The sequence below is a fragment of the Malus sylvestris genome, chromosome 13 (assembly GCF_916048215.2).
Source record: "Malus sylvestris chromosome 13, drMalSylv7.2, whole genome shotgun sequence".
Taxonomy (NCBI): domain Eukaryota; kingdom Viridiplantae; phylum Streptophyta; class Magnoliopsida; order Rosales; family Rosaceae; genus Malus; species Malus sylvestris.
This window is the reverse complement of record NC_062272.1, coordinates 39,273,956-39,287,138: the sequence shown is the minus strand read 5'-3', so window position 1 is coordinate 39,287,138 and position 13,183 is coordinate 39,273,956.

Here is a 13,183-nt window from a genome sequence, read left to right as displayed (position 1 = left end):
ACACACTAAAGCCATTACTTTAATGTTTCCATCCAAATATCTCTTTAGTCATAATAAAGAGATATCTGTTTATCTCTTCATTCATAATGAAGAAACATCCAATGATGGATGAGATTCACAATCTAATACATTTACGCTTCCATTACGTTACTCTAATTCTTCCTCGATCTTTGAGGAATTTATCCTTTAGTATTTCTTAAATACTTAAGGATTCACTTGACAGTTGCCATGGTTCTGATCCTGGGCTTGCACTGACATCGTCTTGTACCTGTTCTAGGTACAACTCATATCAATGTTTTTCTTACAATATGAAATACATAAATCACCTTTCTGCGTATGCATAAAGGATTCTATTTACGCATTATTTCTTTGGGAGTCAAAGAGTACGTTCTCTTTGAGAAGAGCGACTTCTTAGTCTTACTAGAGTTGTCCATTTGATTGAAGTTTATCATCATATGAGAAACTTCCTAGCATCTCTTGTCTATTATTTAGGGCTTGATATAATCCAATTATATCCTAAAATCTATCATTATAGATTTCCATCCCATGTTTATAGACTATGTCTCCCATATACATTCTATCGTTATAGAATGCTTAAAGTCATAACTTTAACGAAGAAGTATTCTTTTCATTTCCAAAATTAATATATCATATATATATTTATATTTTAGGAACATGATTAACTCCCATATACATTCTATCTTCATATAATGTTTTAAAGTCATAACTTTAACCAAGAAGTTTTCATTTCATTTCCAAAATTAATATATCATATATATATACTTAAATTTTAGGAACATGATTAACTCCCACTAATCTTTTGTAAACCTAGTAAACAAAAGATTCATTTACATCTTAATGAGAAATCAAACGATTTGATCCTTTTTCTCATAAGATGCTTATAGCTCCCACTAGCTTGCTAAGATTCATGATGGATGGATCTCTACAACTTACATGTCTTGTGATTCATAGTTTTAGACATATGTTATTAAGAATATCTTAATAATGGTTTCAGAAACCCATATTATGTCCAAACATTGAATTACCATATAGTTGTAGCTAGCAATCTTCGAATTAATTGAAACCAAGACTATCTCAAAGATGGTTTCTTCAAAGTCAACCATTATCTTTGATTGTAGTCACCTTAAGCTACCAATTAGCTTATGAAGGTTTCATTATTTTGGGTCAAATGGTATTTTACCATTTCCTTGAGTATATATCATATATACACTCAATGTAGTCATAAGGATTTTCATTCTTATTTCTTTCGAATTAAGAGGTGTAACTCTATGACATAGTCATAAAGTTCAAACCATTCAACTGAGACGGTTTATAAATCCTTCTCGACTACCTTGGAGCTTTTGGTATAGGAACTAGGTTGTTTATATTTGTTGATTACTTTCTTGTCTCTCAAAGAACCCATTCTTTGAGTTCTATCTCTCGTTCATTTGCTTTTAGGCAAATCACATTGTAGGATTACAACTACCCAACAAAACAACATTTGTTAATTGGTTTATAGAAGCGATATCCAAAAGTTAATTTAAGGATATCCCACAAGATTGTTATCAAACAAATATTGCTTATTAGCTCACAACCCCAAATCTTAACATGCTTGAGATTTGTCTTTCTTTCCAACTACATCTTATGGAGTCATGTAAAATTTGGAAGATCTTCTAATTGACAATCATATTGTTTTTAGAAGTATATATCCTATATATGGGTAATAGATAACATCTAACGAACTAAATCTTTATTCGAGTTCGTTCTTCTCCTTAATGGAGAAGATTATTATCTTATGATGCTTCTTTCCTTGATATCTTTCAAGGAGACTCATCTAAAGTGTTTCTTTTCCTTGGATCAAATCTAAGGAGGTAATTACTTTAGATGTCTTACTCATCAACTTACATTTCTTGAATTCTTTGAAACATTTTACAAAGTATTCGGACTTGTGTTTATTCAAAACAAACTATAGTCCAACCGAGAGTGATCTTCGGTGAATGTCATATAACATGAGTATGATTATGTTGTGGACAAGTGCCACTAACATCTAAGTGAATTAACATCAACAACTTTGTGATTCTTTCTTCTTTCCAAAAGAATAAAGATTCGAACATTTCGCCTCTATACAATTTTAACAAGAAGGTATTGGATCCGGATCTAACGATCCAAAGCATCCATCTTTCACCAACTCGTAACTTATGTTTTAGAGGTATCACAACTTAGTTGGGATTAGTCACTACCTTGCAACCTTTTGGGTTTTAAGCATCATTGTATTCTAAACAGTTAACACTACCATATCATCTCTACTATAGAGACAATCAATTAGATTACCATAATCCAATCATTGATTAATAAAGAACAATGTTTTGTCAAACAAAACATTCATCCATCTCTACTAGAGTGACGGAATTAAATTCCTTAAAATTGGAATGTAAAGACAATCTTTGGTTTTTCCAATTTCTTTGGTAGTTCATATGAGGAAGTAAGTACTATCTGCTTTCGCAAAGATCTATATTTTATTCACGTTCCGAATGTGAAGCACCTTTTCTTCTCTCATATTTCTTCTACTTCTTATTAGTCACACTTTTACAACAATTGTAAAACATAGTTACTAATACGGAATCAAGCATTCAAGTAGAAGAACCAACTGTTTTGAACTATTCAAGAACAATTTACAACACCTTAGAAAGGTGTGTTCTTGACACTTGCAAGACATTTCTTGCAAATACCCCTTCCAATGTCCATCCTTTCATAAAGAAAGTTTGTTCTCTTGGAGTTATTTTATCTTCTTCATTTGACTTTCACCTTTGACTACAATAGTCATGGTCCCTAAACTCCCACTATCTCTCTTGAAACTTATTTCAATTGTGTTATACACATCAAACATTTTGGAGAGCATGTGGTTTATTGTTCACTACGTAGTTTACAATAAACTTAGTGAACTATAAGGATAGGGAAACAAAGGTGAAGTCCTTGCCTAGTTTCCGTCTTGTTAAGTGGTTTATCACTTCAACACTCAATAATTCAAAATCATCATAAGTCCATGTTGATGGACTATTTTTGTCAACCAACCATTATGTTCTAAACATAATTACAAACTTTCAAGAGTTGTTCAAGGCAACTCTCATTTCTTCATACAACAATTTGTAAGTGAAGAATCATGGCACATAAAGTGTCCATGCCTTTGTGCTTTCTTCTAAAGTTCCTTGTTCATGTAACAAAGAAACAAGCACTAATGTTTGCATTGATTAAGGGTTGTTCAAAACAACTCTTATTTCTTTATACAACATTTTGTAATTGAAGAATTATGACATTAAAAGTGTTGTCCTCTTTATGATAGACTTTATCTAACATATTCTTCTAATGATACTTTATCAATAGGAAGATTGTGAGGATGAGACTACTTAGGTACATTTACAAGCCATTAAAGACAATCTATGGTTTTGTAGTACCAAGTCCGGAAACTAAAGCTTTCGGCTTTTATTTGTCAAGTGTTGGATAGCGTTTGCAAATATATTGGTAAACAAATACGTAACGAATATAAATTGATTGATTTTAAGCCATTTGATTCGGGTCTTTAAATCAAATAGCACCACCCACTATTTTTGGCAAATTCCATATCCCTCATTGGAATCCGAGAGTTTTGGAGGAAACTCTTAGTAGGGTATGGGAGACTCACTACTACCAAGCCCACCTCACAATGATATGATGTTGGCAAGCATTAATAATAATGAGAGAGTACGATTACTCATTTGCATCTAATGCAAGTACCCATCTTATTTGGCCTCTAGAGAATGTCACCTCACAATGATATGATGTTGGCTCCATTGCACTTAGTTAAGTCATTCCCACCATGCTTAGTTCATGAAGGGGTTCAAGAATAGCCTCACAATGATACGATGTTGGCCATCCTCGTTGCCTACACTAAAGGGAAAATTATGAGATTCTAGAATGGGATTTCAAATAGACTATCATGCATATACAAATCATATTGAATATACGAAAGCAGCGGAAGCATTTATAACATATTATCAAAGCTATAGTCATGCAAATCCCCTTCAAGGTTCATAGGTTTATATATAATGCATCAAAACAATTTAAAGAATCAAGAACAAAGTGAAGGTTAGTCTTATACCTCTTGATCTAGACTTGAGACCAAGGATGGACCACCTCCAAGCCCTTTGCTCCTTGAAATCCTTGAGCCTAGCTTCCCTCCTTGCCTCCTCCACTTTGATAGAATGAGTGCTCCTAGGTTCTCTTCAAGTTTCCAAAGTAGGAAACCTCTAAAGATCCTCACCCACTAGTGTAGTGAGAAGGATGAAGGAATAACCAAAAGGGTGTAAGAGATGTTAGTAAAAACCCCCTTTGGTGGCCGGCCTTTGTGTAGTTTAGAGAGCTATTTTTCTTTTGCCTCTTTGTTGTTTTTAACACACAAAAACCCTAATGAACAATATCTTATAAAGTTCCTTATATAGACAAAAGAAACCTAGTCAACACTTGACTAAATATCTCACCATTTCCACCTTAAAGTGGCCGGCCTCTTTGTTGTTTGTTTGGGCTTTGGGCTTTTATTATTTCAAGTCATCCAATGCTTGAATAAAAGCCCAATGGGTTTAGGCCCAATGGGCCCAATTAAACCCGAACGTTTCTTAAGCCCAAAAGGATCTTTATCGCTTTTATGATTTCTTTAGACTTTCTAAATTAATCACAACAATTAATTAATCCAATTAATTATTTCCATCATCCATTAGTTACTCACTACAATAGTGTTGTGGCGAAGAATCTTTTAGGTTCTAATTAGCAAGGCAGTGAGGTGATTGGCATCAATCCAATTGCTTATATTTAATTCAATCACTTAGTGAATTAAAACTTCATTTTAATTCACCTTTCTTCTTTGACGACTACATTTAATCATCTAGAAGAACTCACAAGCTATGAGTGACATCTAACCATATGTCATAGCTACCCAAGCTAATGTAGAAGTTTATTCGAAGAACCTAGTCAGTTGGAATTATAATGTAATTCAATCCTTCTCTAATACAATACTCTCAATCACATCATTAGGGTATGGATATATCATGTCAAACCCCTAATGTGATTATTCCTTCTTATATGATCCAATTGAGTCGTATAGGAACGCTTTCCTTTATTACGCTCGATACTTCGGCCGAAGATTCCCGAATCATATCTTAGAGTATTCTTCCTCTCTTATCGAGGATTAGAGATTCCTTGTTGCGCATACACTTGCCTTCATGACTAAGTGGCTTAACCCCAACTATGCCGTTGACATTCTGATAGAGTGACGTTGACATAATCAAAGATTAAGTACTTAACCACAAGACAACGACGATGCCTCAGGTCAAAGGACTACTTACATTATTCCAACCATTAGAGTTACTTGCTTGACATGTGAGTAGACCTCCATGCAAGTACTCTCTTTCGATTGTGTTCAGTGAACTCATTCCCTTAATGAGCACCTACATACTTGTCTTAGTGTCACAACACGAATGGGATGAGACTTTCCATCCTTCCAATTGAAGCGGACACAGTATGTACCGGTCTAAGCATTGTCAGTATCCCTCCGACAATCCAACGACCAGGAACCTTTTGGACATAATGGTTATGTGAAGAAGGTCTCTGTAGTCTAACTTCATTAGATTACTTCTTCAATCGATCCATTGTCCATGGATTCACTATTCAGGACATATATCGTTTATTGAGATAGTCCTAATTAGTATCTTTGCCATTTGATGTATAAGAATCATCCATACATCGATTCATTTGTCCTGAAAGATTTCTTCCAAAGATTGACTTTCAGGGCATATTTCCAACAATCTCCCACTTGCACTAAAGTCAATCACTAGTGTATCTTATACATCTTGTCGAGAGAGTTTATGCTCGTAGGTTAACTTGGTTATGTATTAATCTCTTTTATATTTAAAAGGGATTTACTTATCAAATGTTTCCAAGACATTTGATGATGTCTCTTTAATGTGTTCGAATACTTTGATGAGACCTTGATTCCATGGCTTGAGCTATCGCCCCATTACGTCGTAGTACTCTACTAACGACCTTATGGTTTGGATTCAATCATGGGTTCTAAAAGAACCCCTTTCATTCAAAACACCTTTTGAAGCAGTTTCTAAAACTTATATATCTACATATATTTCGTTTGTATACTTTATACAAATTTTGCTCCAAGCTTGAGACCATTGTAGTACAATACTAACAATTCATTCATATGATTAGTACTTCATCCATCATGAAGTTCCATTTGTTAAAATGGCTTATTTTCACCTTGGTTAACAACCTAAGTGAATGCACGCTTCCAGAGTCCCACTCTAATGTTTCTTTCTTAAAGGCAATAATACTCTATCAGTTGCTTTGGTTCTGATCCTGGGATATAGTAATATCTTAAAGTGATAAACTCAGTGGTTTCTTCACCTTTGGATATCTATTTCACAAGTCAACACATGTGTCCCTTTTGTGATTTTATGACACATTCATTATAAGGGTTATGAAAGTGATTTCCTATCACATAGGAAAATGCTTTCTTAAATCTTCAACATTTGAGATTTAATTCCCATATAACATTATTGAGATAGCCTTGCTATATCAGTAAGTCCAATTTCAAGTCTATACTTCAAAAGTGACCGTGTCATGTTTTGTCATTTTTCGAGTAACTTCTATGTTTCATCAAGTCTATCAAATAGCCTTTATTCACATCTTGTTGCTCAAATTATGACATCACTCCCACTGGTCTTGTTGTAACTTAGCATTCATTCAAAAATAACACTTATATTTTCTTGATTTGAATGCATGTTGCTCCCACTAACTTGTCTTGGATTTATTGACAATCATTAGAATCCATTAGCTTATAGATGATGTCTCAACAATTTTGAGACCATCATCAATGCTAGCTAACACAAGTTATTTAAACGAACATACACAAAAGAATTTCTTCTAAAGTAACTCTTTTGAAATGTGTGACTTGCTTTATCAAGTCTATTCATTTAAATTATATGGTATCGTACACCATACTTTAAGTTTTAGTCATACTAAGACCTTTTAATGTAGTCATATAAGAATTATCCAAGTCTTTAGTGAAGCATGGCTCCTACTAAGGATATAGAAACTCAACCATTCCTTCTAGGTGGTTGATATAATTCTTTATCAAAACTACATAGAGCAATATTGTTACATGAGATGTTGAATTTGGATTGTCTTGTTGTTAAACCATATGTTGTGACTCATTTTGAAACTTATTCCCTTTTGTTTCATCAACTTGTCCATATGCTTTGTTATTAGCATGTTCTCATAAAAGAGAATGATGGACAACTCCCAACATATAACCATTTTATGCTAGGTTGACGAAACCAACATTCAAAGACTATTCTTTAAATGTTACACAACATAGAATTTTAACGTTTGAAGAGCTTGAGTCCTTTGAACAATTAAAATTACAAACTCTTAATAATAGTCAAGTACTATTATTCTTTAGACAACTATAAACCAATTACATTCAAGTTTATATCCATTTTCACACCTCCCACTATTTCTCATGACTTTAATGAGAAATCATTTCATACATTCAAAATGTATAAAAGTGGATTATATTGGTAGAAGACATTGTGTAGTAGCTTTGAAACATTTCAAGCTTATTTGTTTCAATCTTCACTAAGTTTCTGTCTTGTTATTAAGTGAATAAATTCTTTAAACATTTTATAGATTTAGACACTTCTTTCTTGGTTTAATCACTAACACAATTGACATTTTAAAACCTTTTAAAGAATGTCCAATTAGTTGTTCAAAACTACTAATTGAATCAAGAGTGATCTTGATCATTGTGTTTGAAGTGATAACCATATAAGAAACGTTTTTCTTATTACTTATATCATTATAATGTGATCTTCCTTTTCTTCAAGAAAGGATTCTCTAGACTTTTGTCAATTCATATAGAACTCATAAGTAGACAAATGGAACCAAATCTAAAGATTCATTGTATCCTTTTATGTCCTACATGTGAGATCTATCCATAATTGATAAATCTAAAGTTTGGTTATCACATTATAATAAGTGATATAACTCTTGTATCTCATCTAGGATACAACAAGACAATTTTCAATTCATAACACTACTTTAAGGAAATAGTATATTTAAAAGGGCATACTTCACATTACATTAATATGATAGTTCAAACATTCATAATGTTTAATACATAAAGTATTAGCTCTATACATTTAGAGACTAATATAAATGCCTTTATACATTTAGGCACTAATAGTGGCCTTCCATCAAATGAAGCCATATAATTAGTTCTTAACAAAATAAGAAAGTTTAAAGACAATCTTTAAATGCCTAACAAAACTTCCTAAGTAGTAAGGAAAAAACATAGTGGCCGAACCCTTCTCCAAATTTTCTTTGCTTGTCTTTCTTCTACTTGGCTTCTCCACCTATATACAATTATACAAGTGATTAGCACTTTATATCAAATATAAATATTTAGAAGATCTAACATTTAGAATTGAAGATAAGAACATAAACCATACCTTGTGGCTTGTCCTTAAGACTTGCAAGGTATAACCTGCAATTCCTCCTCCAATGCCCCTCCTTTCCACAGTGGTGGCAAGTCCCTTTGGGCTCCTTTGCCTTCTTTTTCCTCACTCCTCCTTTCGGCTTAGGAGTGGGGGACTTCTTCTCCTTCCCTTTGCCTTTGCCTTGCGGCTTGGCCTTGGAAGAGGGTGGCTTGTTGTAGGCTACTGCAGCAGTCCCTACAACGTTCTCTTTCTTCATAGTCTTCTCGGCAGTTACTAACATGTTTAGTAACTCGGAGAGAGTACTATCCATCTTATTCATGTTGTAGTTCATTACGAACTGCGAGAATGAATCAGAAAGAGAAGCCAATATGAAGTCCTGGGCCAATTCCCCGTCAAGTGGAGTACCAAGGTTCTCCAATTGTTCAATGAACCCTATCATCTTCAGTACATGTTGATGCACTAGAGCCCCCTTGACCATCTTGGTCTTCACAAGTTCACAGACAGTGCTAAAGCGACGGTTGCGCGTCCCTTCACCATATAACTCCGTAAGATGGAGTATTATGGAAGATGCACTGTCCATGCCCTCGTGCTGTCTCTGTAGCTCCTCATTCATGGAAGCCAACAGATAGCACTTGGCTTGTGTATCATCCTCAACGTGCTTGTCATACTTAGCACGTTCATCCTCAGTGGCGTCAGGGCCAAGAGGTATGTGAGGTGGAGCCTTGTCTAGTACGTAAACAATCTTCTCCAAGGTTAGGAGAATCTTGACATTACGATACCATGATGGGAAATTGTGCCCCTCTAGGCAATGTTTGTCGAGTATTTTCGCGAGTGTGCTTCCAACCATATCTATATACATAAACAAATAAAATAATTAGATTGATTGTTGATTAAGTCAAACGATTTGGGTCTTTAAACCGAATGACACCACCCACCATTTTTGGCAAATTCCATATCCCCCATAATGGAATCCGGGAGATTTCAAAGAAAGCTCCTAGCGGGTTATGGGAGGCTCACTATTACCAAGCCCACCTCACGATGATACGATGTTTGGCTAGCAACAATAATAATGAGAGGGTACAATTACCCATTCACAACAACCTCTTGTGATTACCCATCTTTTTGGCCTCTAGAAAATAATACCTCACGATGATACGATGTTGGCATTATGTTTCTTAGTTAAGTTCTTTCCCACCATGCCGGTTTAGCTAGGGGTTCAAGCATGACCTCATGATGATACGATGTCGGACACACTCGTTGCCTACCTTAACCTCATCAAATGTTTTAAATAAACTCCTCCTGAATATAAGCATGCACTTTGTCACTTCCCCATGATAGGGTGAAGGCGGTGTACAAGTCATAAACGCTTGGAGCCTACCACGGTGGAAGGCCACGAAAAAGTGTTCTAAGAACTCTTACGCTTACAACTTAATATTGTTTGGTTGAGGGATTTTAAGGTCTCATCAATTTTATTTATTTAATCATATTCAAATAAATTGTCCTATTATAACTATTAGTCCAAAGTTAATGAAATTAGTAGCATATGATATCCCCACTATTCGTTTTCATAAAACAAATCAAAATCAAAACATGTTTCATAATATTGGAGATATATATAACTACTAATTGAATTCATTATAGTTTAGTAGCGTATGATACTCCCACTATTTGTTTTAAGAAAAACAAATCAATATCAAAAACGAATTTTTCAAATATTGGAAGTAACTACTACTACTACGGTTTTTGCATTCCTTTGAAATTGAACTTTATAGTTATCTTAGGCTCTTGGATGACCATGGACTTATTAGGTTATTGCAACAACGAGCCAACATTGTTGAATATAAACTCGGGGAGGTTGTGTCAATTTAATTACGTGCTTATCAATCCAATTAAAACCATTTTCATTGAGCCATTAGAAATGAAAGACAATCATCCATTGCTAATTTGGGCATTGGACCCTTTTAATCTTTAATCTCATGTCAAAACCCTCTTTTAATTATGTCTCCTTACCAATAGTTAAAGAAACTCTAGTCTAGCACTAGAGGGAATCAACTAACGAATAGAGATTAAGAAGTAATAAGAATTACAAACCGATTTGTACAAATTCCTATAAATTACATGTACTAAAAGGGGAGAGATAGATTAACGTCAAACGTGACAAGGTCCAATTAAACAGTAATTAAAACACATTCCCAAGGTTCAAACAATTTGATTTTAGCGCCTTATCATATAGCTCAATTATCGTTTAAGGCATAAGTCCAAAATCATCCATTTCATAACTACTTAAACACATTTAAATAATCATAAAGGAATGCAACATAGACATTTAGATTTAGTGCATATGGGCATAATATAATTATGAGTTTAAACAACTACCAAAATTAAAATCAAATATTTTAACTTTCTAGTTAGTAAGGGCCTAAATGTAAATATGAAAAGTTAGGGGTAAAAACGTAAATACTCAAAAGTATAAAATATCAACTTTTCAAAGATTACAAAAGACCCCTCAAGTGGATAAATCCACTAGGGTGGCCGGCCATTAAAGGGGGAAGGGGAAGTCTCATCCACATGCACAAATTTAATGCAAAGTAGAAAAAATCACAATTTTGCTTGTCACTTGGTTTTGGCATTGAATGGCTTTAATGAAAAAGTTTGATGGAAATCTCCTAGACAAGTCTAGGGTTTTAATAAGTTTTAATATAGTTATGGATGGTAAGAACATCACCCAAAACCATAAAACCATGCATGAAAACCAAATAAAACCATTTTCACCCAAAACCCAATTATGAACACCAAGAACAAAACCATGAACACTTTTTCAAGATTTGTGTATTCTTGGTGATTTTTCAAACCCAAAAAAACAAAAGTGACAAGGTTTCTACTTTCTAGCTTTAAAATGATGTGTGAGTGTCTTACAATAAAACACAAACACATGCTCAAAACCACCCCAAAACCGTGCCTACCCTAAGTAACAAAACCACAAATTTTGTTCATGACTTATTCTTCATTCATGCATACAAAACAACTTTTACATGCATATCTTTTACAACTCTTGATTTATATTTTTCAACCATTGAAAAACAAAAGATAAACATACTTTCAAATGAAGAAATAATATGTCATACTAGTCTTAAACTCATTTTTTTTTTATTCATGCATACAAAACACTTTTGCAAACATATCTTTCTCAACTTTTGACTAACATTTTTCAACTATTGAAAAACAAAAGATAAACATACTTTGAATGAAACAATAATTATGTCATGCATAATATTAATACCCATATGCATAAAATCCAAAAGGACACATTATACATAAACCATTGGCTCTGATACCACTTGAAGGGAAAATTATGAGATTCTAGAATGGGATTTCAAATAGACTATCATGCATATACAAATCATATTGAATATACGAAAGCAGCGGAAGCATTTATAACATATTATCAAAGCTATAGTCATGCAAATCCCCTTCAAGGTTCATAGGTTTATATACAATGCATCAAAACATTTTAAAGAATCAAGAACAAAGTGAAGGTTAGTCTTATACCTCTTGATCTAGACTTGAGACCAAGGATGGACCACCTCCAAGCCCTTTGCTCCTTGAAATCCTTGAGCCTAGCTTCCCTCCTTGCCTCCTCCACTTTGATAGAATGAGTGCTCCTAGGTTCTCTTCAAGTTTCCAAAGTAGGAAACCTCTAAAGATCCTCACCCACTAGTGTAGTGAGAAGGATGAAGGAATAACCAAAAGGGTGTAAGAGATGTTAGTAAAAACCCCCTTTGGTGGCCGGCCTTTGTGTAGTTTAGAGAGCTATTTTTCTTTTGCCTCTTTGTTGTTTTTAACACACAAAAACCCTAATGAACAATATCTTATAAAGTTCCTTATATAGACAAAAGAAACCTAGTCAACACTTGACTAAATATCTCACCCTTTCCACCTTAAAGTGGCCGGCCTCTTTGTTGTTTGTTTGGGCTTTGGGCTTTTATTATTTCAAGTCATCCAATGCTTGAATAAAAGCCCAATGGGTTTAGGCCCAATGGGCCCAATTAAACCCGAACGTTTCTTAAGCCCAAAAGGATCTTTATCGCTTTTATGATTTTTTTAGACTTTCTAAATTAATCACAACAATTAATTAATCCAATTAATTATTTCCATCATCCATTAGTTACTCAATACAATAGTGTTGTGGCGAACAATCTTTTAGGTTCTAATTAGTAAGGCAGTGAGGTGATTGGCATCAATCCAATTGCTTATATTTAATTCAATCACTTAGTGAATTAAAACTTCATTTTAACTCACCTTTCTTCTTTGACGACTACATTTAATCATCTAGAAGAACTCACAAGCTATGAGTGACATCTAACCATATGTCATAGCTACCCAAGCTAATGTAGAAGTTTATTCGAAGAACCTAGTCAGTTGGAATTATAATGTAATTCAATCCTTCTCTAATACAATACTCTCAATCACATCATTAGGGTATGGATATATCATGTCAAACCCCTAATGTGATTATTCCTTCTTATATGATCCAATTGAGTCGTATAGGAACGCTTTCCTTTATTACGCTCGATACTTCGGCCGAAGATTCCCGAATCATATCTTAGAGTATTCTTCCTCTCTTATCGAGGATTAGAGATTCCTTG